Source organism: Lolium perenne, chromosome 4 (genome assembly GCF_019359855.2).
Source record: "Lolium perenne isolate Kyuss_39 chromosome 4, Kyuss_2.0, whole genome shotgun sequence".
Classification (NCBI taxonomy): domain Eukaryota; kingdom Viridiplantae; phylum Streptophyta; class Magnoliopsida; order Poales; family Poaceae; genus Lolium; species Lolium perenne.
In genome coordinates, this window is record NC_067247.2 from 212781620 (window position 1) to 212808433 (window position 26814).

Here is a 26814-nt window from a genome sequence, read left to right on the forward strand (position 1 = left end):
TCTCCATCTTCGGGCTGGGGACAGTCGGCTCGTGCCGGCTGCCGCCAGTCTTTTTTCCTTTACTTCGAAATCTCCATCTTTGGGCTGGGGGCAGTCGGTTCTTGCCGGCTGCCGCCAGGCCTACTTTAGAGCTTCGGAATCTCCATCTTCGGGCTGGGGGCAGTCGGCTCATGCCGGCTGCCGCCAGCCTTACTTTAGGACTTCGAAAATTTGCATTTTTATGCTTTTTTCCGGCTTCGATAGATTTCTGACATACTTCTTCTTTGCAGCGGCCTTCCCACAGGCGCAGGAGGCGGCGCTAGCAGCCGTTGGTGCTGCGCGCGACGCCCAGAGGCGGGAAACCGGCGAGGGCAGCACCGAGTATTTCACCATGGAGGACTACATGGCGTCCATGGCCGCCCGCTTCGAGCCCATCACGAAGCTTGGCTGGGAGCTCCGGAAGGCGGCGGAGGAGCTGATCCGGCTGCTGTGGCCGATGGAAACGCTGCCGCAGGATCTGTCCAACCTCATCACCTGGCTGGAGAAGGCGCCTGACCGCTTCCTCGACTGGAAGGAGTCCGCTGCGCGCGCTGGAGCCAACATGGCATTGTCCTTCGTGCTCTCCTGGTATAGCGAGGTCGACCTTGAGCAGCTTGAGTGCCGACGGGCCGGCGTGGAGGACGCACTCCCGGCCGAGAACAAGACAGCCCGGCTTGCCCGAGCCTGCGCCATTTCCGACTTCGTCGACAAGGGCGTCTTCATCGCGGATCCGAACCCGCCGTCCGAAGACGAGGACGAGGAGACAGAAGACGAGGAGGCGGAGGACGTGCCTGAGGACGACCCGGCAGCTGGCTCCGCTGATGCTCCCCCGGCTGGTCCTGATCCAGCCGGTGCTTAGATGTACCTGTCTTAGGCGTTGCTTTTGCAAAACAATTCGTTAAATCCCCGGAATGCCAGGTGCATATGTATGAATATTATTATCCTTTTATTATGTCACACTTTAATGTGTTTGTTAATCATTTGTGTGCCGGCTTGCTTTCTTCCGACTTGTTCGCTTTTTCCCATCCGCCCCACTCTTTGGCTTTGCCCTTGCCGATCGTACGTCCGACTTGCGGTCCGTCGCCGGATCAAGAGCGGGCCGCTGGGTGAGGCCGGTAGTATTTCAGTCGAACGAGCTGAGTTCGGCAATCCGGCACTTTTATGAAAAGTTGCAAGTCAATTCGCTTTCACTCTTTCCCTTAGCCGTCTTTCGCGTGCCGGCTCCCTAGGCCTTACTCCCGCCAGCCGGACAGCCGGGTTGCGGTCTGTAGCTGGATCGGAAGCCGGCTGTCGGAAACCGGATCACGTTACTTAGCCGGCCGCGTGAGAGGGTGTTAGCCAATCGGCGAAACAAAGTAGAGTACACAAAAAACTTGTCGGAAACGGCGCTCTTGGCGCTTGCTTTTTCATAGCTTACAAAAGGAGTAAAAGGGATACATACATTCCTGCTCTCAAGTATAAAATGGGCGGAGCAAGTTGACATTCCAGGGACGTTTAGTCTCCTCGTCAGCCTTGTTCGGCTTGTTCTTTCTAGCCTCTTGGGCATCTATGAGATAGTAGGAATCACTGCCTACTGCCTTGCTCACGATGAAGGGACCCTCCCATGGGGATGACAGTTTATGCTGTCCGGCTGTCCGTTGGATCAGCCGGAGCACTAGGTCTCCTTCTCAGAATGCTAAGGGCTGGACCTTCCAGCTGTGATAGCGTCGGAGGCTTTGCTGGTAAATGGTAGATCTGGACACGGCCAGCAGTTGGGCCTCTTCGACCAGGTCGACTCCATCTTCGCGAGCTTCTTTAGCTTCAGCTTCTGTGTAGAGCTTGATCCTTGGCGCGTCGTGCTCGATATCAGTCGGCAGGACGGCTTCGGCCCCGTATACGAGGAAAAATGGTGTGTAGCCGACTGAGCGGTTAGGCGTTGTACGCAGGCTCCACAGTACATTGGGCAACTCTTCAATCCAGCAGCCGGCTGCTCGCTCGAGCGGCTCCACCAGCCGGGGCCGGATGCCGGCTAGGATCAAGCCGTTGGCCTTCTCCACTTGTCCGTTAGACTCCGGATGCGCCACAGAGGCTAGGTCCATCCGGATCCCCATTTCCTCGCAATAGCGGGAGAAGATGCCTTGGGAGAAGTTGTTGCCGTTGTCGGTGATGATGTTGTGGGGATAGCCGTATCTCACGATGATTTCCTTGAGGAATGTGACGGCTGTGGATCCGTCCAACTTCTTGATTGGCTTGGCTTCGATCCACTTGGTGAATTTGTCAATCATCACCAAGAGATGTGTCATGCCGCCTCGCGCCGTTCTGAACGGGCCCACCATATCCAAGCCCCATACGGCAAATGGCCACGTGATGGGGATGGTCTTCAAGGCGGAAGCCGGCGAGTGCCTCTTCTTTGCGAAGCGTTGGAAGCCATTGCACTTTTTCACCAATTCTTCTGCGTCCTTGAGCGCAGTCGGCCAGTAAAAACCGTGCCAGAAAGCTTTGGCCACTATGGCTCTGGATGAGGCATGATGGCCGCACTCTCCTTGATGGATTTCCCGTAGGAGTTCAGTCCCTTCAGCTGGCTCGACGCACCGCTGGAACACCTCACTTACGCTGCGTTTGTACAGCTGGTGGTTGATGATGGTATAGGCCTTGGCCCTTCTCTCAATCTGCCTGGCCTGGACTCTGTCATCAGGCAACACACCGTCGGTGAGGTAGGAGAGGAAATCTTGTGCCCATGAAGGTACGCATCTTATCTCGAATACGCTAACCAACAAGGCTCCTGCGTGGGAGCTTCCGGATTCGACTGCATGGTCGCCGGGTTCGGCTTGCTAGCCCCCGAGTTTGGCGATGAAGCCCCCGCGTTGGACTGAGAAGTCCCCGGGTTCGGCATGGAAGCCGGCGGGTTTGGCTTTGAAGCCCCCGACTTGGGCGACGAAGCTCCCGGGTTCGGCTGAGCAGCCCCCGGGTCAGCCGACACGAATATTGAATCCGAGTCCGGTGACGGTGTGATGGACGGCTTCTTGAGAACCGCCAGGGCAACGCCCGGCGGAATAGCTTGCCGGGTTGAGCCAATCTTGGATAGGGCGTCAGCCGCCTCGTTGTTTGCTCGTGGCACATGGTGGAATTTACAGCCGTCGAAGAAGCCGGATAGCTGCTGGACGTGGAAGCGGTACGAGGCCATGTTGGCGTCCTTCGCGTCCCAGTCACCAGACGCTTGCTGTATAACCAAGTCGGAGTCGCCGAAGCAGAGTATGCAACGCACGCCTATCTCCTTAGCCAGCTTCAGCCCATGGATGAGCGCTTCATACTCCGCCACATTATTGGATGCGGCGAAGTGGATCTGCAGGACGTAGTCCAGCCGGTCTCCCTTGGGAGAGGTGATGACGATGCCGGCTCCCAAGCCATTGCGCATCTTCGAGCCGTCGAAGTGCAGCTTCCAATGCATGGAGTCCGGCACAGGCGGCAAGTATTGCATCTCGGCCCAGTCGACGAAAAAGTCCGCGAGGATCTGCGACTTGATGGCCGTGCGTGCCTCGTAGAGGATGGTGTGGGCGGCTAGCTCCAGGGCCCATAGTTTGGATTTTTTCGGGATTCGCTTCAATCCCTCTTGCTGAAACTAGGAACCCAAGAAGTTCTCCTGCAGGGACACCAAAGGAACACTTCGTCGGGTTCAACTTGAGGCAAAACTTGTCGAGGTTATCGAAAGTTTCCTTCAAATCCTCGATTAGCGTTGTCCCCTTTTTTGATGTTATGACGACATCATCAATGTACACTTGTACGTTTTTTCCGATCTGTGTTGCTAGGCACGTCTGCATCATTCTCGGGTAAGTTGCTCCCGCGTTTTTCAGACCAAAAGGCATTGTTCTATAGCAAAACACGCCATAAGGTGTGATGAACGCTGTTTTGACCTCATCTTCTTCTTTCAATCTGATCTGGTTATAACCAGAATATGCATCCAGGAAGGAAAGACGTTCACATCCTGCCGTGGAGTCGATAATTTGATCGATCCTCGGGAGGGGAAAGTGATCCTTTGGACAATGTTTATTGAGACACGTAAAGTCGACACACATGCGAAGGACTTTAGTGTTTTTCTTCGGCACCAACACTGGGTTCGCTACCCATGTGGCCTCTGTGTGCAGCTCCTTGATAAAACCAGCTTCTCTCAGTCGATCGATTTCTGACAGCATGGCTTTGCGGTTTGGCTCCAAAAAATGCCGCAAAGGTTGTTTTATTGGTCTCGCTAATGGATCCAAGTTTAGGTGGTGCTCGGCAAGTTCCCTGGGTACTCCTGGCATGTCAGCTGGACACCATGCGAAGATTTTCCAGTGCTCACGGAGGAACTCGACGAGCGCGCTTTCCTATGCGAGGTCCATGTCTGTCGCGATGGACGTCGTCTTTTTTGGATCTGTCGGGTGAATCTGCACCTCCTTAGAATTTTTCTCAGTGTTAAAGGTTGATTCTTTGTTGGGCCTTCCTACATCTGGCAGTACATCATAATCAGTCCTGAGCCTTGACGCCATGTATTCTGCTTGCATCCCGAAGGTTTCTGATAGTCGATGAAAATCCTTATCACATTTGTCGGCTAACGCAAAGCTTCCTTTGACTGTGATTGGTCCCTTAGGTCCAGGCATCCTCCACAACAGGTACGTGTAATGTGGTACCGCCATAAACCTGGCATATGCTGGTCGACCCAACAAAGCGTGGTATTGTGATGGGAAATCCACAACTTCAAATTCCAGCCTCTCTATTCTGTAGTTTTCTCGGGTCCCAAACTGAACGTCGAGATTGATCTTCCCGAACGGATAACTTGGCTTCTCCGGTGTGATGCCATGGAAACGTGTGTCAGTTGGTTTCAGATTTGCTAGAGATATGTTCATCTTCCTTAGTGTATCTGCATACATAAGGTTTAAAATGCTGCCTCCATCTATGAATACTCGAGATACGTCAAATCCTGCGATTACTGCTGGTAAGATAAGTGCTGACTGCCCTGGTCGAGGAACTTGCTGTGGATGATCCGCTATTGTGAAGCCAATGTCTTGCCCTGACCAGTTAAGGTACTCAACCGTTGGTGGAGGCATCTTCTCTGCCATGAACACCTGTCGCGAGATTACTTTCTGAGCTCTGTTTGATGGCCTGCCTTTCTGAATCATTGAGACCGCTCCGTTTGAATTGGGATCAACATAAGGTGGTGGTGCAGGTGCTGCCGCTATTATGAGCTGATGTCGATTTTCGTCCGTAATTGCGGGAGGAGGTGGCAAGTGGATCTCACTCCTGGGTCCTTGAGGATTTCTGTGTGCTGCCTGGGCATTGGCGTGCCCTGCCCACCTTAGCATTGCTTGGAAATTTCGGCAATCCTTTTGCAAGTGTCCTGACTGCCTCTTTCCATTGTTGTCGAGATAAAAATGCATCTGACACGGCCCGTTCATCATCTCCTCGGGGGATACGAAAGGTCTTTGGAACCTTGGCCCAGTATTTTGCCTGTTGTTTCGAGAGTCATCTCTATTGTTGCCTCGCTACTCGTTGCTCCTCTGATAATCATCTCTATTGTTTCCTCCGGCGCTTGCTCGAAAGCCAGCCGAAATTTGTCCAGGAGCATCATAGCTCGAGTACTGCCGAGGAAATCGTCGCCTATTTTGATAATTTCGACCGCGGTCCTCCTCTGGTGACCTATGCCGTTTGTTGTGAACAACATCTTCTCCATCTGCCCATCTGTTTGCTATCTCCATTAATGCGGATACTGTCTTTGGGTTGGTTCTCCCTAAGTCATCGACAAAATCTCCTCGCCTGATTCCTGCGACAAACGCATCTATCGCTCTCTCGTCAGATATATTCTCTGCCGAGTTTTTAATGATATTCCATCTTTGGATGTACTTCCTCATTGATTCATCTGGCTTTTGTCGACATGCCCTCAGCTCCTCTAGTGATGCAGGTTTTTTGCAAGTGGACCGGAAATTCTTGACGAACACGTCCTCGAAGCTATCCCAGTTGTCGATGGATCCTGGAGGAAGCTTTTTTATCCAAGATCGCGCGGCTCGACTAAAATGCACCTGGATGCTTTGCATAGCTGTTGCTCTAGTTCCTCCTGTGAGCTTCACCGTCTCGAGGTAATCAACTAGCCAATCCTCTGGATCTTGCAAACCGTCGAATTTTTTGAAGTTATCAGGCAGTTTAAACCCCGAAGGGACTCGAGTTTTTCGGACCCTCCTTGTGAAGCATGGCAACCCACACATATCCTCGTCGTTTAATTCTGGGGAATGCCGATGTTCTCTTCTATTTTGTCGTGCTCTGTCCACCCTTGCTTGCGCTGCTGTGTCTCTTGCTCCACTTGTTCCTTCGGGAACTGTTGCTGCTGCCGCAGGTCATGGACTATTTTGCCTTGCTGTTCCTTCGGGAGGTGTTGATACAAACGCCGTTCCCATGGCCCCGACTCCTGCCATCGCCATGTTGTACAATGCCTCCCTTGGATCTCCTGGAGGTGGCCTGGATGCAAGGATAAAGGCCTGTGTCGCCATATACCCAGCTTCTGGTGTCTTGGGGATAATGTTCCCTCTCGTGTCTATCGACATAAAAGACATGTCGAGGTTTTGAACCAAGTGCTCTCTTTCTCCCTCGGGTATGTTTTGCAGCCTTGATCTCGCTCTGTTCCGAGCTTCCCTGTGGCTATCTCCCGAAGTTCCTGATTGTCGACTTAACTCCGCCCTTCGTCTGCTTGATGCGGAGGCTGCCTCCCTTCTTCTGTTCAGAGCAGCTGTCTGTTTTTCCAATTCCCTTGCAGCTCGCGCGAGCCTATATTGATATGCTTGCAATTCTTCTGGCGTGGCTGTTGTGGCCATTGGTTCTGAACCATCCATAGCTCTTGCGGCTCTATCCCAAGCTGCTTGTGGGAGTTGAACCCTAACACGTGGTGTAGGTCCGACATATTTACTGCCTAACCCTCATCTTAGATCGGAGGGATCGACGTATGGATTTCCCAAATCGTCGAAAGCCTCGGACGTTTCCTCTTGATCGTGGCTTGACTCTTCGATGGCATAAATCTGATGATATTTTGAATTCAGATCTTTGCTGGGTTTGGTGACACCATCATAAAGATTGGTGAAGACCTTGCCCACAGTAGTGGATTTTTCGATGAAGTTGAAGCTGTCCACGCTGCTCGAGTCATCGCTTATATAAGAGTCCGCAGATGACTCGAAGGACATGTCGCTGAAGATCCTGGCGAGCTTTTCGCTTGCACTGGTGCTGATGAAGCATGGCGATGAAGTCTCCTCTTCGCCTGACTCGATTGACGATGCTGAGTTCGAAAAATCGGAAACGACCGCCAATAATCCCGACGAGATCGGAATTTCGAGACGATGCGCTCCCTCCTTCTCGACGCGAAAGTGGAACCTTCCGAACGTCATCTCCATAGGCTCCTCCAGATACGCATATGCATCCAAACGGGAGGGCGGGTGAGGAACAAAATCGACAGGACCAGTTGCGATCTGTTTACCTCGATCCATTGCGTTGCTTGCTGTTGATGAAGTCAACGATCTTGAACGTGCCATCGAGATCAGATCCTTGACGCCTCTAATTCCCATAGACGGCGCCAATTGACAAGGGATTAACTTATCAATGACTACGGGTTGTAGACTAGGGTTTAGTTAGAAGTAGAGGGCAAGTAGATCTCGAAGGTTTCAGCCGAAAAGTACTCGACGATATGAAAACTAGGGTTTGAGAGACAATGATTCGATGCTTTCTTTGTCCCTCGACTCCCCCTTATATAGGAGGTGGAGCCGAGGGATTCGTAATGCACATGTTACAGAGTCCGGGAGGGTTTCCAACTCATCCCGCAAGATTACAAATATTATCTCCTAATACAACTCTAGCTTTCCTTAATAGCAATTTGGGCTTCTGATTCTACTTATTCTTCGAGTCGTGGGCCTTCAGTAAACCCCGGGTACCATCTTCGGCAGGCCCATTGGGGATGCCTATGTCATTCGCGGAACTCGTCCCTCATCTTCTTGATTAGACCCGGGGGCACATGGTATTTGCTAAACTTCAGCTTGAAGTCCTCACAGGTCATCATCTGTCCCGCATTCATTGCACGGGCGCTTGTCCACCAGGCTCTTGCAGGGCCTGACAGGTAGTGGGTGGCGAATAGCACTTTCTCTGCGGCTTCAACTCCCGCAACTTCCAGGTTGTTCTCCATTGTCTGGAGCCAGTCATCTGCGTCAAGTGGCTCTTCGGTCTTGCTGAAAATGGGTGGGTTGGTGTTCTGAAAGTTCTTCAGTTTCGACCCAGGGTGGTCGTGGTTTCCATGGCCGTTGTTGTTCTGAGCGATCTGCTGCAGTGCCGCAATGTTGGCTTGGCGTTCAACTCTCTCGGCTTCTCGGTCTGCCATCATCATCTCTAGCATCTGCATCATGGCGTCTTGGTTGGCGCTGCGGGTTGGTGGGGCCATCTGAACATTGAGGTAGATGCTGAGATAAGAGGGAAATTTCTATGGTTTGTTTGGTTTAAAGTTCAAGAAGTTTCAAAAGTTCAAAACTTGAAAATTTGAGTAGTGTTGAGGGGGTAAAAACCAACAACACTTTTTCATTCATACCAAACATCACACATTACAAAGCTAACACACCGTTGGTTTGAAGAACCATTCCTTCGCTCTACGATACAAGGGGGGTCCTAATACAACTCACACCTACGAACGTGCTTTAGTGATACTACTCTTCAGGGTGGATTCTTCGTCTTCACGGGTAATGTGCTTGGAGAAAGTTGAGGGCGTTGTCCAACTCCTTGCGGGTCTTGTACAGCATGAAGTCCAAGTGTGCTACATAGTGGTTCATCTCCGTGTGCGGGGGCATGGTCATCGGTCTTCCCATGGGGTCATGTCTTGGGTAGTAGATGAAGCGAGTGTACTTGATCTTGTTCTCATTTTGTCCACACAGGCGGGCAATTGCTTCTTGCATAGCTCTGACTAGTCCTTCCTTCCAAGTGTTTCCCGTTACCAAAAACCAAAAGGTTTCCCATATTGGGGCTCCAGGATTTCTTCGCAGATCTGCAGTAACTTCCCACCGAGGTGGTCCTCCGGAGTGATTATTGAGGGGTATTCCGAAGAACGCGGGGTACGGGCGTCCTAGATATTCCACTAGTTGCGTCAAATCCTTCTCAAACATTAGGTTTCCTCCGTGGCCAAGCTGATAGGACTTGCAGGTGTACTCCATCTGTGAGCAATTAGGATGAGTAAGTTAAAGAAGTGGTCAAGTGTGTAAAGTTTTATGTAGTTCTACAAGGAAAAGTAGAGCATGAATTTCTCATTTTGAAAAAGATCTCTAGGATAAGAGTGAGAATAAGTTTTTCACAAATATTCACTTCTTTGGTTTTGAAACTAAGTTTTGCAGACGTCCGTTCTAACTAGGGTCTCCTAAGGTCAAACAATGGCTCTGATACCAACTTGTCAACACCGGGATTTTTAAGTCCAGATGCCTATTATGCCATTCATCGCAATTCCAGGAATATTGTTGTTGCGAGACATAACAGTCGAATATCATAAGTCATCATTCATTACAAGCCATACTTGTCTTAAAAATTCAGATCACATGATCCATATTACACAAATAGTTGATCTACTGATCAACGAACATATTACATGGCAGAAGCGTAACGGAAGTGGACTATCTAATCCATAGGCCAACGTCTGACGTCAGAAGATTCCCTAGTTTTCGTAGACATCTTGTTGTCCGTCCTCCTGGTAGTTCGGCTCCTCTTCATAGTCTGGCCATTTGAATAGCCAGGGACACCGCCGTGAGTACTTTAAGTACTCGCAAACTAATACTAGTGTAAGTGCTATCAATTCTAGTAAGGGGTGCTAAGCTCTAGTTTCTTTTGCATAAAGCTAATTTTAGTTCACAAGTATTTGATAAAGACTCTTTCATGTGCTAACTAACTCAAGTGGGAACATTAGTGTCATTCCCACAACTCAGTTGTGATTCAAGTCAATTCACCATTCTCTTCATCAACATTTTCAAGAAATAACTGACGCCGGAAACTGTATGGCATTTTCAACCGTCCGTAACCGTGGACACGGCTATTCGAATAGGTTTACACTCTGCAGAGGTTGCACACTTGTGCCACAACATTTTATTTCATCCGTCGAGGATAACCCCGAATCATCGTAACTCAGTACGCGGATCATCAACCATAACCTTTCACTTACAAACCCTAGTATAGGCACCTCTCCCCATGAGCTTGGCCTCCCAGTGAAGACCAACTGTCAACCTGGGAACTGCACAGGGCTTGGTCGTACAATTCACCTCATTTCACATCATTTCTCATACAACGGAGGCAGCCTCGGCATAACCCCTATGATGCTTGTTTAGAGGGAACCCATACTAAGATGTATAAATTTCCAGTTAAGCCCTACCCATAATCAGGTATTGTGGGGTACTCAAAAATTGGAAAGGTATCGCATCCAAACCAATATCAGTTTTAGTCAAAACTCACCATATCATTCAAGTCATATTCACCTTCAAGGATATTTCAATGGAATGACTCATCATTCCAAAGTTTCAAATTCATTTCAAGTCACATGTTCCCATCTAGAGTAGTCACTTTTAGTTATTTAGCACTAGCACTAATCATGAGGGGTGCTATCTTGCTTGGCCACCTTTGAGACTAACTTTGCTACTCTAGTAATACTCTAAACTTAGACCAAAGTTAACTATAAAAGTAACTTCTTCGTAAATCAAGTAAAAACTTGTAAGGTAAAAACTTGGGATGGGATCATGGTAAGTAAGGTAAGACTAATGGTGCCTTGCCCCAAAGGGGCTTTGCACTTGCAAGAATATTAGCTTGCCTTGAGTGGGGTAGTGATCAAAGTTCTCTTCCTCCTCTTCTTGGTAGAAGCCTTCTTCCTCTTGGTATTCTCCGGTACTAGCGTCTAAAAACGAATACGAGATACAATCACCCAACAAAGTTCAAGAGCTATACTAAGCACACCATGGCTTCACACAAACCATTCTAATATCATTATGAAACACATAACTTATGAGTTGCATTTGGTTTTCTTTTTTTAAGAAAAATAATTTCCTCTCATTATATATGTAAATGATAGTTTCCATTTAGTTCTTTGAGGAAATAATTTCCTCTCATTGAATCTTCTTAAGATTTAATTTCCTCCAATAATCATGTATGAATCTATGTTGACCAAGGTCAACCATTCATCATCATCATTTGGGAAATAATTTAAATGAGGTAGAATACCTCATACCATTTAACAATACTAATTATGATTTAATGTCACCAAGTATTTCAATGTGAGAGTAATTAGACAAGGGTCTCAACTTCATATGAAAGTACTTGGGACAAGATTTAAATGAAGCAAAACACTTCATATGATTTACATAATATTTTTGGACAATATCAACTAACTAAAATAGCCATATAGTCCCTTATTTAAACTAGGCCATGATCACTCAAAGTAACCATACCATATTTTTACAGAAACAATTAGTGTAAGTGAAATGTGAGCTATTGGAGTTGAAATCAACTTAATATCATTTTTGGTTGATTTTTAATAATTGTTTGAATTTGTCAAAGTCTCTGACTTGTTATTTTTGTCACATTTATTCTACCCAGAATTTTGGTGTGCAACCAGTGTGGTTGGATAGAGCTTTTCATAAGCTTCCAACAATATAAATTTTTTTGAATTTGGTGCAGTAGATTTGAAAGCATTTGAATTTGAATTGGACACCAGTTTGCATTTTAACAGATTTGAATTAAACCAATTTTGAATTAACAGGCCACGCGGGAAAAGCCTAACGGGCCGGCCCAGCTACGCTCCACATGTCAGTGGGTTTTAAAACCCAAATCGGTACGGGGTGATGTGGCCCGTTGGATTAAAAGGCGATCGAGCGGCTCTGGGTCGTCGTCGTCTCCGACGAGAGGGACTTACGGGCGCGGCGAGGCTAGGGGGTCGACGGCGAGCAGGGACTCCGGGGAGCGGCGGCGTTGATGCAGGGCGACGTTGCAGACGACGGCGGAGCTCCTCGAACAAACCGCAGGTCCAGGGGTGGCGTCTAGCTCCGGTGGGCTTCTGCGGCGGAGCACGGGCAGCGAGGTTGTGGTGAGCAATATGGAGCGGAGAAGGTGTGAGGAGGCTCGGAGGAGGGAGGGGAGGCGACTGGTGTGCTCAATTGAGGAGGAGGGGCTCTCCTTTTATAGGAGCTCGAGGTGGCCGTGGGTCTGCGGCCATGTCGACAAGGGCGCGGCATTTCCGGCGAGCGAGCGGGGTAGGCGAGGGCGGCGCTAGGTAGGTGAGGTCGAGGCGAAGCTATGGAGCCTGCTAGCGAGGTAGGGGACGGTCGGGTGAGTGCTGGCGAGGTCGCTGCCTGGCGGCACGGGTGTGGGAGAACGGCGAGGTTGTCGACGGCGACGGTGCTCGCGAGGGCACGGGCGTGTGTCTGGCGGATTCGTGTTGCGGCGGCGAGGCTCACGGTACAGAGAGGGGGGCCAGGGGCTGCGCAGCGCGTCGGGGCGGCAGGTGGCCGTGGCGCGTCTGTGGGCATGCCCACGCCGTGATCGGCATGGCCTGGGTCGTTCTGGACGCGACGCGTGCCGTCGCTGTGGCCTTCTCCTCCGGCAACGGCGGCTACCAGTGGACTCAGGGGACCAAGGGGGAGCAGAGGGACAGGGTTGGTCGAGCTAGAGAGGGGAGGAGCTAGGGTTGCCATGTCCAAGGGTGACATGGCCGGCATGGCATTGCCATGGCCATGTTTGGCCTAGTTCCTAGGGTTTCTATGCTGGTGTTAGAGAGAGAGGGGACCAGGGGACAGGGTAGGGCTCAAGTGTGAGAGGTAGGGTTGTCAAACACTATTTGAAATAGTGTTTGGATTTGGTCCTATTTGCAAATTCCAAAATTTTGCCAAACTTTCTCTATGTTGTGCACTTCCAAAATTTGAAAATGGGTGGTTTGGGTTGGTTGCAAATGACCAGAGACACTCAATGGGGGTGGTGGAATTTTAAAAATAAAAGAATTGCAAAATTTGCAAAGTGTGAGATTGTTGAAATTGTTAAAAAGTCTCAACTTTGCATGAGCATAGTTTTTGATCCAAGATGAATTTGACATGGTGATATTTACAAAAGTTGTTCACTTTGATGTGTACTTGGATGATGTGCAAAGAATTAGAATTGTTTGGTTTGAAAATCTTGAAATCCAGGGGCTCAAAGTAGTGACCAGATTGTAAATGGCAGGATTGACCATTATTCCATGTGATCACAAATTGAGTTCAAACTTGATTTGATTTGAGTTTCTTTGATTCCAAAAGTTGTAATAAGTGTTTAGTAACATTATACAACTAATGGTGAAGGCCAAATTGGTCTAGGTCCAAGATTTGCAAAATGTCCATAAGCACATGTGTGTGTGGAAATGGATTTTTTTCCTATTTTTCCATTTTGGGTTCTCTTGATCCAATTGGGCATGTGTGAGGATCTATTTAGGGTTATATTGAGTTTGATAAGAGCTTCAAACCATTTGGGGAAAGTGTGGGTGCCTAGGTCAAGAATTGGTATTATTGCTAAGTGCCACATATGCCTCTATGCATATGTTTGTTTTATTTTTGTTTCTCACTTGGATTAGTTGGGGAGTACTAGGTTGGGTTTTTTGAGGTATTTCAATTCATCTACACAAGGTAGCCATGGCCCAATTTATTATTTGCAAAAATAGCCATATGCTTACATAGGCCTTTTCCTTATTTAATATCCTTTCTTTTTATTTTGTTTGTAATGGATGTGATCAGAGGGGTGAGGTTTAGGGTTTAGTGGGGTTTACAATGGTTCACCATCATTTAGAGAAGTAAGGATGGTAGGGGTCAAGATTTACATATTAGGGTTACATGCCCACATATGTCTTTTTATTTTATTTTAGTTTCTCATATTTGATCCACTTTGGTTTTGAGATGTTGAGGGTTTTAGGGTTTTGGAAGAATGTTCAATGTAATAAACAAACAATCATGGAGATACACAAGCATTAGGTATGAGCACTATGCATAGTACTTTATTTAATAAAAGTTTTTGTTGGTTCTTATTTTTGGAAAAAGGAAATTCCTTTTCTCTTTGTTTTAAAATTTAGGATGTTACAAATTATCTGGGCGCTTTCGCGTTGTTACAATGAGTTGTAGTTGTCTCGCTTCTCGCTCAAGATCCCTCCTCAGGGCTCCCGGGATCCGGCTTATATAGGCGCCCGGATCTAGGGTTTCTACGGAGAGTCTTACCCGGAATACAAGTTGCCTAACTACGGAATATTACATTGCCGTGTATGTCAAGGATCCACCAATTCCTAACTTGTCGTCATGGATCCGGCTTCCTTCATGGGCCTTCACGGATCTGACTCTTGGCATAGACCTCTTCGGATCCGGGTACCTCTGTAGGTCGGTTCGGATCCGGCTACCTTCGTAGGGCGGTTCGGATCCGGCTACCTTCGTAGGGCGGTTCGGATCCGGCTACCTTCGTAGGTCGGTTGGGATCCAGCTCCTTGTTCCTGGGTCGGACATCTTCCATCTTGATCAACAACAACTGGGCCACCCGGTGGGCCATATGCCATCATCACCATCTGTGGGCCACCCGGGCTTGCCGGAATCGGACCATGTCGATGGTATACCTATGAAGTATATCCACAACAAAAAGAGAGATATGGGAGGATTGGTAAGAGTTTTAAAGGGACAACATTTTCAAACCATTTAGTAAAACTACTTTGTCCAAAATATTATAAATATTTTTGTTTTGGGTCTTGTTAAAATAAGAAAAAACGGAGGAGGGTTTTTATTTAACCATACAAGAGAAATCAAAATAGGGTTTATTGCAAATAATTTTGGCTTTTTGCAAAATATGTAAGGTGATAGATGCTTGATTCCATGATTATGCACAAAATAAAAATAACAAACAAAATCTAATATGGTATTTTCCTGGGCCGCTACAATCGACACCACTAACAAGGAACCTCGTCCCGAGGTTCCACGTCAAGCCAAGGGGGAGTTGGTTAAACTATCGAGTCTTCTTGTACCATGTTGACAATCACCCGACCACGAGGTGGAACCTTCTTCTGGCGAAGTGTTGACCTTCTCGACACCACTAACAAGAGTTGTTCCTCCATGTAGATCGGCGACACCACTAACAAGAAGTCGTTGTTCCGTCGATGATGATGTGCTTCTATCGGAACCTCCGAAGATCGGACCTAATAGGTGAAGGGCAAAGATCATCCAACCCACGTCAAACCTAAGACTCGGCAAAATCAGATAAGAGAGAAGACGCAAAACTCGCATAGGTAAGAGGAGAAAGAATATAGGTAAAGAGAAAAATCAGATCTAATCAGATCTATCCAACGATGTTTTAGAAAATAGGTTTTGACACTAGAAACAACAACGTCTGTTGGCAAGGTTATCCTACAGGCTGGACTAGTGGGGTACCGTCAACCTGAGGCTTTGATACCAACTTGTGACTCCCCGGAACCGTTACCATGAGGATCCCAGTGATCCCGCCGAAATCCGCACGATATCGATTTTAGGAGACGCACCGCCAAGAGCCTCGTACACGCCGAAGCATGCACGCGATGCGGGTGGAATCAATCACGAGCGGTAACATTACAACATGATTACAATAGAGCCCACAAGAAACAGATATATTACAACAACGACTCCAACGAGTCAAGATACAAATATACAACATAAGATCCAAATCATACAGAAGATCAAATACGTCCGAGTACGGACAAGATACAAATTGGACTAAGAGTCCTGAAGATAACCAAGTGGCGTCCATAACCCTGCCCAGGCCAAGCCGGAAGGGTAACATTGCTAACATCGTCTTCATTGAACATAACTTCATACCTGCCCGGTTATGTCCCAAAGAAGCAGCAACAAGTACGGGTTCGTACTTAACAAGACTTCAAGACGTATAAGCATTCGTCAACCAGTCGTCCTTTGTACTTGAGGCACGCAGGGGACTTAGAGGACGCAAGAGAAACGTCATAGGCAATATGGTGGGGTTAAGCGGCAGCGCGCAAGCACTAAAAACCTATAGAGACACTCTACAACATTCGTCTAAACAGAAAAGGTGAGAGAGCGCATAAGCTAGCAGTTCTATACTCTGCAAACATAACACAACCGATGTGTTCCCCTCTCGCAAGGAAGTACTTACAAAGGCACTCACACGGTTGTCAAGTTTTAACCAATTATTATTTAAGTTGTTATATCTTACTATGCAAGTTATTAGTATTGAAACAACAGGTGTAAGTTGTCTATGGTCGAGTCATACAGCTCCAAGTCGTCCATAACCGCGGACACGGCTTATCGATAAGATGTAACCCTGCAGGGGTGCCCAAGTGTGCCCACACGCACGATCAACCCAACCGAGCAAAGAAAGGATATCACGACACGCACTCTCCTTCACGACAACAATGTCCTGGAAGTCACCTAACCAAGTTGAACCCGAATCGAAGTTCGGCCGAATCTCCGAGACGGACCTAGCTGTTTGCGACCACGACTTCCGAGGGTCAAAACACACACTGGGGCGAATGACCCGCTTCAGCACGCGCTAAACGCTCGTGCCACACCTATACGTGCATACCAGAAACAAGAGATACAAAGAACCCAGGGGCTTCCCAAAGTAAATAAGTAACAAGCTGGCATGCATGCAATAACCAAAGGAAAACATATAAACTAGTTGTGGCCACTGGACAAAGCTGTAGATTCTGGCAGTGATCGAGGGGAGACCCATAGGCATACCCACGTGTGGTTAGAGCGCTCAGTCTCAGAACAGATAACAAGAACTCGGGGTCCTAGATTTTAAAGAAACACAAGTGAGCCGTCACAAAACGATCAGCTGACCCACCAATGCCTCCGCTAACAACTATTACCAAGTAACCATGATACCCTCAACGGATATTACCATGTGTCATGAACTCCCAACAAATAACCAGATAAGATAACGGTAACGGTAACGAGATATAAAAACCACTAGCATGCACTACGACTCGCAAGGCAGACCCGGTAACCAAACAATAGCTGTAGGAGGTGGTGGTGGCAATATAGGTTGCTTGACGTAACAAGTGGATAGGACACGTGACAAGAACGCAACTCAAGGCTAGCATGAGGGAGAGGGCAAAATAAAATGGGTGAGCGACTCCTGCAGGGACAGGAGTATAGGGAAATGCTTGCATGTTAAAGGTCGCCGAGGGACATCCGGAGATCTTGTCGTATCTCACCGCACCACTTCGTGATCCTATCCGGAAGAAGCAAATGTTGGACAAACAACGTATGCAAGTCTTTCTACTACGGATAAAGAAGATCCAGCATGATCAAGATGATATGCATGACATGGCAGCGATGGTGCAATGCAACTTATCCATATTAATCGGAGTCGGAACCCCGGGCAAACAATTAAGGTTGAAGTTACATTTTCTATAGCATGTCATGTCATGGCAGGAATGCGCTACTTCAAAGTTAAACGGAGCAGGGAAAAACCATATTCGGAATCCGAAATACCTCGCATTTTAGTTATTAGGTGCGATGCAAACTATCACGACACGATATGATGCGAGATGCAAACAATCATATGGATGACATATTATTATTCCTCATGTTTTTCTGATTTAGAGTAAATATTTTATTTGTATTGTTTGAATTTACAAATCTCAAGAGATGGTATAAAAGATTTTGCAAATATGAAAAGATTAACGGAGATGATTAATAGAACTAGGCCGGACCTGGACTAGGAACTGTGCAGCGCCTGGGAGAGAGGGCCGTGGCCGGTCAGTGGTGCCAGATCTGGTTCAAGAGCTGATTAAACAAAAAGATGGCTTAATTAGCCAGGTTTGATATTTGAAAACATGATCAATTGGAACAGGACACAAGGAATAGACGACCAGCTGGTCTACTGCGTCGGTATTGAACGAGCATGGAAAAGAATTTACTTGATGCTGCCTGCATGGCTGCAGTGCTGCACACGACGTAGACGGGACGAACGGTGACGAAGACGCGCTCGAGATTAGATGGAGACACGGCGAGCTGTCGCCACGATCTGGAGTCGGACGAGGCCGATGGTGTGGTGCTGTGCATCTGGGACGGAGGCAGACGTGCTCGGAGGCATTCGGGCGTGCCGTGCGCGCTCACGTGTACGAAGACGTAGACGACGTAGTCGAAGACGGAGACGGAGAGCGCCAGTGTGCGCTGCTGTCGTCGAGCACGGACGGAGCCTGCAGCACGCGGAGGACGGCGAACTTGAGGTGGTGCTGAGCCGGCGACGCGGCGCTTGGCCGAGGCGCGAGGACGACGTAGAGCAGCACGGAGGGGGTCGTCGTTGCATGCTTGTGATGAACCTTGAGACGCAGCGGAGTTGGACCGAAACAAGGACGCGCCTTTGAGACGACGAGCAGCGGGCGTCGATCGGCGGGGAAGGAAGGCCGCGCGTGGCTTGGTTGCTGGTGGTCGCTGCTGGCCCGGGTGAAGGGAAGGGCGTTGATGAACCGGCAGCGACGTCGACGAAGATGAGCAGCGCGCGGAGAACTTGCAGGGCGGCCGACCGGAGATGAAGCAGGGAGCTTGATGGCGTCGAGGTTGCCGGGCGCGCACGGAGGCGCGAGTGGCCGTGGTGGTGCAGCACGCTGGCGACGCGCACCGCAGGGAGAAGCCCGGAGGAACAAGGAAAGCGGAGCAACGGGAGGCCGACGTGTGGAGGCAGAGAGGAAGAGAAAAGGAGGGGGAAGAGAGTGGCGGTGGAGAGGAAGGAGTAGGGCTAGGGTTGGAGACTCTTTGAGTGCAGCTTATAAAGGAGAGGGGCGCCGCATGGGAGCCGTCCCATCGCAGCAGCGTCGACGTGGAGGCGGTAGGATTGCTGCCGTACGAGGAAGATGGCGACAGGAGGAAGCAGCGATGTTACCAGGGGAGTTGGGCTCGATAGAATAGATGGGCTGGTCTGATCGGTGGAGATTAGATGGCCTGGCTTCTTTTTTTTTCCTCCGATTCTTCTCTTCTTTCCTTCCTTGCTGAAATCTTTTAGGGAAGTAAAATGGGGCTTCGGTGGAGATGCTGGTTAGAGAAAAATTAGTTTGGACTGGGTTGGGGCTGCAACGTGAAATGGATCAAGACATGAAGCTAGGCTGAAACGGATGACGTGCTTCCTTCTTCTCTATTCCTATTTCTTCTGACCTATTTTCTTCTTCTTTTCACCACCGAACCTTAAGGAAAGAAAAGAGAGATATGGGAGGATTGGGAAGATTTTTAAAGGGACAACATTTTCAAACCATTTAGTAAAACTACTTTGTCCAAAATATTATAAATATTTTTGTTTCGGGTCTTGTTAAAATAAGAAAAAAACAGAGGAGGGTTTTTATTTAACCATCCAAGAGAAATCAAAATAGGGTTTATTGCAAATAATTTTGGCTTTTCGCAAAATATGCAAGGTGAGAGATGCTTGATGCCATGATTATGCACAAAATAAAAATAACAAACAAAATCTAATATGGTATTTTCCTGGGCCGCTATAGAGATCAAGCCCGTAAGAGACATCAAGATGCGCACAACCTTGCAACGATCCAACGGACACGAATATGACTATTCACTAATTGTAAAAACAGCTAACAATTAAATAGGTGTTTATCATTTTGGAATGTGCCGACGGGTATGTATAAACTGATGTATGATCCTGTAGTGGTCTTAGTGCTATATATCGAATATTTCGTCATTACATCATGAATATGATATTATTAATCTTGGAAACTAATGGGTTCAAATTATTCAGAATTTCAATACGAAAAGCAAGAAATGCATCCAAAGGCGCGCTTAAAATTTAAGAAATGTATTATCATATTAGCAGCTATTTTTATCTCTGTTATACAAAATAAATATGCACATGAACTTCACGGGACCGTGCGTCAAGGCGCACATCTAATCTAGTATGCTAATGTGTATGCTCCTTCTATGCATGGCTGGAACTTGATTTGCTTCCATTGACCACGCTCTGGTTCGCTAATCCTCTTGACAGCCTCTTGTGTGTATATCCATCAACGTGAGGAGGACGTGACGACTCCAGCTTGACACCAATGCAGACAGTGCAATATTGTACGTATATATAAGCGTATACGAATAGTCTTGGACAAATCTGTATAAAATAATAGAAGGTGTTGTATTTTTGCCTCGGATTATGAAATAACATACTTTATAATTACTAATAGAATTAACCTTATAAATCTGTATAGTTGGTGCAGGTCTCCAAGTCGGCAACGTCGGCCGACGGCCGCTGATCGTTCCTCCACATGGGCCTCACGAGCTGGGCCGCACATACTGTAAATCTCACCGAACAACCTGAAATCTGATACCACTTGATAGGGCAAAGGTGGCCGATCTTTCGATGAGAGTATGATAGGGCTGATTTGTTGGTGGAGTTCATTCTTGACGATCCGACTACACGTGCAAAGCTCGTGCGCCAATTCAATCGCTAGGACAATCTCCGGAGTTACTGATCTTGCAGATGCACGATCAGCCTGACCAGCGAGGGTCTTAATTTCTACCTGAAATCGAGAACAAGTAAGAACTAATATTGCAATCAGAATATTGCGGATGAAAGATAAAAGCTTTATTGAATAAGGTGGGATTCCGAATAGTCGGTCTTGTTCTGGGCGTTGGCCTCAAAAAAAGTACACGAGAGTTGCAGCAATAGCTAATTTTTAATCTAATCAAAATCCAACTTTTAACCTAGTCGGCGGCTGACTATTTATTAACGTTCTGCAGGTCTCCAAGTCGGCAACATCGGCCGACGGCCGCTGATGGTGTCGTGCCTCCACATGGGCCTCACGTGCTGGGCCGCACATACACGCCATCCAGGCCTTCCTATCATATCAGCCGGCGCATGCATGTAATGAATATACGAATGCATGAATTGATGGTCTCTGAACTTTCCATGTACGTATGCAAATGCTAATGAGTATGCTCCTTCTATGCATGGCTGGAACTTGATTTGCTTCCATTGACCACGCTCTGGTTCGCTGATCCTCTTGACAACCTCTTCTCTTGTGCGTATATCCATCGACGTGAGGAGGACGTGAGGACTCCAGCTAGCTTGACACCAATGCAGACAGTGCAATATTGTACGTATATATAAGCGTATACGAATAGTCTTGGACAAATCTGTATAAAATAATAGAAGGTGTTGTATTTTTGGCTCAGATTATAAATAACATACTTTATAATTACTAATAGAATTCACCTGGTAAATATGTTCCCGGGTAGTAATATTGGTCGTATCCGACGTATTTATATCCACACCATCCTTCCTTTCTTGAAAATAAAGCCGTCCTCGACGATGTTTATTCTGTAAACATGCTAATAAAAGAGCAAATGTGTATATATATATATATATATATATATATATATATATATATATATATATATATATATATAGATGTCATCCATTTTAACCGCTCTTTTATGTGGCACTTGTAATGTTGAGCAACAAAAATTAAAATTCTTCATAGTATAACATGTATCGCAACTCAGTTTGCATATATATGTAGTATCTTGTAAACTATAGTGCTTGTCGCTAAACCATCCCAACACTTGTGCGCACAAATTCAAAGACTCCAAATATCTAGACACACCATGCTTAGGAAAGTAATAATGTATCAAGCTATTCGGTCCATAATCAATATTATTGTTGGACGTCATATCAAAACGATTCAGCACATGTATTCTTTTAGTATTTTTTAAACCAAGAAGTTCATCACATGTAATGCAAATCCTATGTACCAAAAATTTATTGTCTACGCCATACTCTCCATCAAATTAAAAATAAACTCAGGGGCATAAACACTTTTTAAACATTTGAGTTCAGCAATCTTATTTCTAGCTTGCGACACAGATACGGGTGGATCCATCATAATAGACCATAAAGAAATATCATGGAAAAATTCATTTATCACTTCATCATGTCTAACCAATTTTATGTGAGCCAAATCAGATGTCACTAACAAGTCACATGGTTCAATTGTAACAGCAATAATTTTAGTGGATGCACTCATCTCAATTGAAGAATCAGCAATAGGTACATTAAAATCACTAGAAGAACTATTTCCAGATATGGCTGCATTCAAAACAGTAGACATCTCATTTATTTGATCATTTGGTACATTCAAAGCAATAACAGGATCATCTAACACAAGCGGTGTGATCAAATCAATGACTGGCTCATCACATGGCATAGTTATGTCAACAGGGTATTGATCAATTGCATGTGTAGTAACGAAACCAGTACCTTCATTATTACCTTGCAGGCCCATCGTAGATGATGGCAATTCCATCAGGCTCTTGTTCATCTTATGTAGACATCTTCTAATTCTCTGTTCAGCTTTGCAAGCAATACAAAACAAATGGTCGACGGAAACCAATTCTTCATGCAATATTATATCTTGAATATTATTGTTTAACCCTCTCCAAAATCTATCCATAAAATCATATTCACTTTCTTCTAAGAAAGAATACAACAAGGTAGTTTCTAAGGTATCATAATATTCCCGTACGGTGTAGCTACCTTGATTCAGATTTTGCAATTTTTTAACCATGTCACGAGTATACCGTGATGGAACAAATCTATATCGCATAGGAAGTTTCAAATCATTCCAAGTAGTAGGTATATAATCAGGATATGACCGACAATATTCATTCCACCATAAAGAAGCAAAATCAGTGAATGTACGAATTGCAGTTTGTATTCTCTTTCGCTCAGAAAAATTATGGGAAACAAATATACCATTTATCTCAAACTCCCATTCGCTATAAAAAGCAGGATCATAACGATCATGAAATGGTGGCATGGAAACAGTAACCTGGTCATGTGTCTTAACCTTTCACAGTCGTTGTTGCAGTTTGCTAGGTGGCTGCACATCGCTAACCATAGTTGACGCCCAAGAAATTCTAACTCCAGAAGCTGCCGTGATTAGTAGTAAACAAGAAACAAATAACAAGTATATGTTCCTATACACTACTAGGTGGTAGTGGTGGTATGCCGCTCACAAAATTGCAGATATAAAATTCTTACAAGTTCTTTCCATTAAGGAGGTGGCGATCGGCAACCAACAGTATCAAGTAACTCCAAAGATTGAGCGAAGCAATTGCCAAGCACACGTATACCGCACGATGTAGAAATTTGTAGAGTTGTAGGTGGGCTTAATATATGTGAAACTACAACCATAATAATCAATGTAAAGCTGAAAATTCGTTTAAAGTTGTCAAGTGCTGATCATATGCTAGACCGTACTAGAGACACGAGCCTAAGACATAGATATAATCACGGCTAAACAGCAAAAATTTGATATAAGATGTAGCTCGAAGCAATAGAGGTGTATATGGAAAATGGTTGACGCCGTGGCTGAAGAAAATCCCGACCACTCGGCTTGGTACTCAATACTCACTAAACAACAGCCCACGCCTCTGCTGCAACGCCTGATCCAAAGACAGTAGAATTGTTGCGCTAGGAACCTGTCAGAGTTGGGCTACCAAAATAATGGAAAAGATGTGACGAAGGATAGCAGCTACACTAGTAGAAAAAGAGGCTTCCGTCCACCCCCATTAGTCCCGGAAATATTCGAACCGCGACTAAAGGGGGCTTTAGTCGCGGTTCGGGAGGCGACCCGCGACAAATGCTCCATCCGCGATGAAAGGGTACCCTTTTAGTCGCGGTTGGTAACACCAACCGGGACTAAAGGGCTATGGAGGGATGCGGCTGGCGGAAAAACCTTTAGTCGCGGTTGGGGACACCAACCGCGACTAAAGTGGTACTTTTAGTCCCGGTTGGTGTCCCCAACCGCGACTAAAGGTTTTTCCGAGTTTTTTACTCCCACGCCCCCTGCACCCCCCCCCGTGGATCGCCTTTTTTTGGTTTGTAAAATACAAAAGAAAATGATAGAAAATTCAAAAAAAAAATTGTTCTCAGATTCTTGTATGTTATGCAACCTACTACTCGGAGAAATTAAGAAATTCGAATTTTCACTTTTTTTGCAAAAAAAGTTAAAAAAATGGTAAAACCGTAATAACTTTTGCATACGACGTCGGAAAAAAACGTATAATATATCAAAAAAATCCTGGGAAAAAGTTACATCCGAATTCACCAGGGTTTACCCGGTTAGCCAATTTTTAGATTCTCAAAATTCCAAATGGAAATACAAAAGCAGGAAGATTTAGTTTTTTCTATAAATTATGGATTTTATATTTTTAAAATTTTTTAAAACCTAAAATTAATAATTTCATCCTGCATAAAGATTACTATCATTTATACCCAATTTTTAGATTCTAGGTTTGGCAAAAAAAAAATTAATTAATTAATAAAATTAAAAATAATACAAATTAAAAAGTTAATGTTTATTTATTCATTCAAGATTATTATTACATCATTACTTTTGTTTATTAAAAGAATTATTTGAAATTCAAACAATAAAGAAATGTGACATCGATCAACATGTTAATAGGATTGATATGATACTACTATCACATACATGCGCGCGAAGCACTTGGATGCGGAACGGAATGGAACTCGGAAGTTAAGCGTGCTAGAGGTGGAGTAGTGGGAGGATGGGTGACCGAGCGGGAAGTGGGACCACGAGTAAGTAATTTGACTAGAGATAAGTGTAGTTAGAGATAGAGACTCAGCTATGCAAATAACTGAAATAATAGAAATTCTGAAAAAAATAGAAAAAAAAACGGAGTGAAAAAAAATTAGAAACACAAATAAATTAAAAAAATGTAACGAAATAGCCTTTAGTCGCGGTTGGGGACACCAACCGCGACTAAAGGTCCTTCGCCCAGGCGCACGCTAGCCGCCCACGTGGACGGGCCTTTAGTCGCGGTTCGTAAGGAACCGCGACTAAAGGGGGGGCCTTTAGTCGCGCTACTTTGGTCGCGGTTGCGCAACCGCGACTAATGGCAGTTGCGAACCGCGACCAAAGGCCCTTTTTCCACCAGTGCTATTTCCCAGAATAAAAGTGTCAAATCGGTCAACACAACCACGTAACCTGCCCAAGATAAGATATCACGATAGCCAAACTGATTCCTCTTTTCAAGGTATCCGACAGAGCCGATCGGTCCTTTTTATATATATATCTCTTCTCTGTCCTTCTTTGCTAATCAAACTTTTCCAAATAAACTACTGTATACGACTAGCTTTCCTTGAAACTAGAACCAAAACAACACTTTTTTTTCTTCGAATTCCTCACGTTGTAGCTCGAGGCAACCAAGAAACCTAAAGCACACACCTAACTCACAGATCTGATCGTTCCCTTTTTTCACACCTTTTTCTCCCTTTTTTCACACTTTTTTTATCTCCGTTTTCTCTCTCTCTCTCTCTCTCTCTTCCTATTTCCTTTGGCCGATTGAAAACTTTCCAAAACAAACAGGTGCAAGGCTGTCTGTTCCGTTATTTGGGAACTTGAAACCACGATCTGAAAAAAAAAATCTGGCCAAACCAAAGTAGTACTCGATTAAGACTCTTCCTGGAACCTTGCCAAAACAACACACGGCACTCAAATATGCACGTCCCTTTTTTTCACGTACCAGTAACCAAGCATGGAGCTAGTTCCGATCTGGCCAAGCAGCCCGGCGATTTGATGAGACTTGGAAAACCAAGTAGCACACGGCTTTTGCTTGGGAATTTTTTTTTTTTTTTTTTTTGAACGAGGATCGACCCAGCTGCTTAAATTATGCGGTGGGATTACAGTTTACATCAAGGTCCAAAATGGATGGAAAAATACAACCAGGACCTGCAGTTTTACACAAAGGACCCCAAAACGAAACTAGAGAAAGCAATCGAGTACTTGGGCCCTTTCTCCACCACAGCTTGAACTCCACGGCCGGAGCAGCGATGCCAACGCCGGGGACGAACCACTTGGGATAGCATCTCCGATGAACCTTCGGCTGGAGCTGAGAGGCCTCCAAGATGGCCTGCGGCCAGGAGGTTGAACAGCCACTCGCAGGTGGCCTTGGAGAGCCGCCAATCGGCCATGGGAAGTAGAGGCAAGACGGACCATGCCGTCGCGCGTCCTCTACTGATGAACTCCAGAGAAAAGCAGCAGAAGATCCCCGCCGTGCTAGCTGACGCCGACCATGGCCCCACTTCTCCCCGCCTCCGTCACCTCCATGGTTGCAAGAAGAAGAAAGGAACAGACAGCCCGAGCTAGAAGCACAGCAAGATGCAGACTTATTGAAGGAGATGTCAGCAGCTCTTCTCTTCCCCGCCTCCGGCTCCAACCATAGGAGCACTGCGGTGAGGAGGAGGGCCACTGAACGCCGGAAGCGGCCTGCTAGCTCCGGCGATTCACTCCAAACTAGCATAAAGCCAAGCAAAAACATCAGGACAAAGCCTAGTCTAGACTACTACTTTACAGGGAGGGGACCCTCGCCCTGCTCGCCGCCGGCCGCCGCCGGAGAGGAGAGGGGAGGGGCCGTCCGGCCCTAGATCTGGTGGAGCACTAGGAGAACGGGAGGGAGGGAGAAGGATAGGGGTGGGGGTACGTTTCTATCTTTCCCATGACAGACAATGTTTTGACACCTTTTGCTTGGGAATTGATCTGGTAAAATCTGACCAAACAAAAGTGTCCGGCTTGGAACATAAAGGAAGCAAAAGCGAAATCAATCTCTTTCCCTTTTACGCTGTAGAACCTCACTGGACGAAGGAAGTCGACTTAACTCTAAATATGCTGGCGGAAACAATGAGCGGACGATGGCGAGAGATAAGAAAAATATGATGATGGTGGCGAGGCAGAAACAAAGGTGGATGAAATTGGGCGACGTGACAAGAACCTTAGAA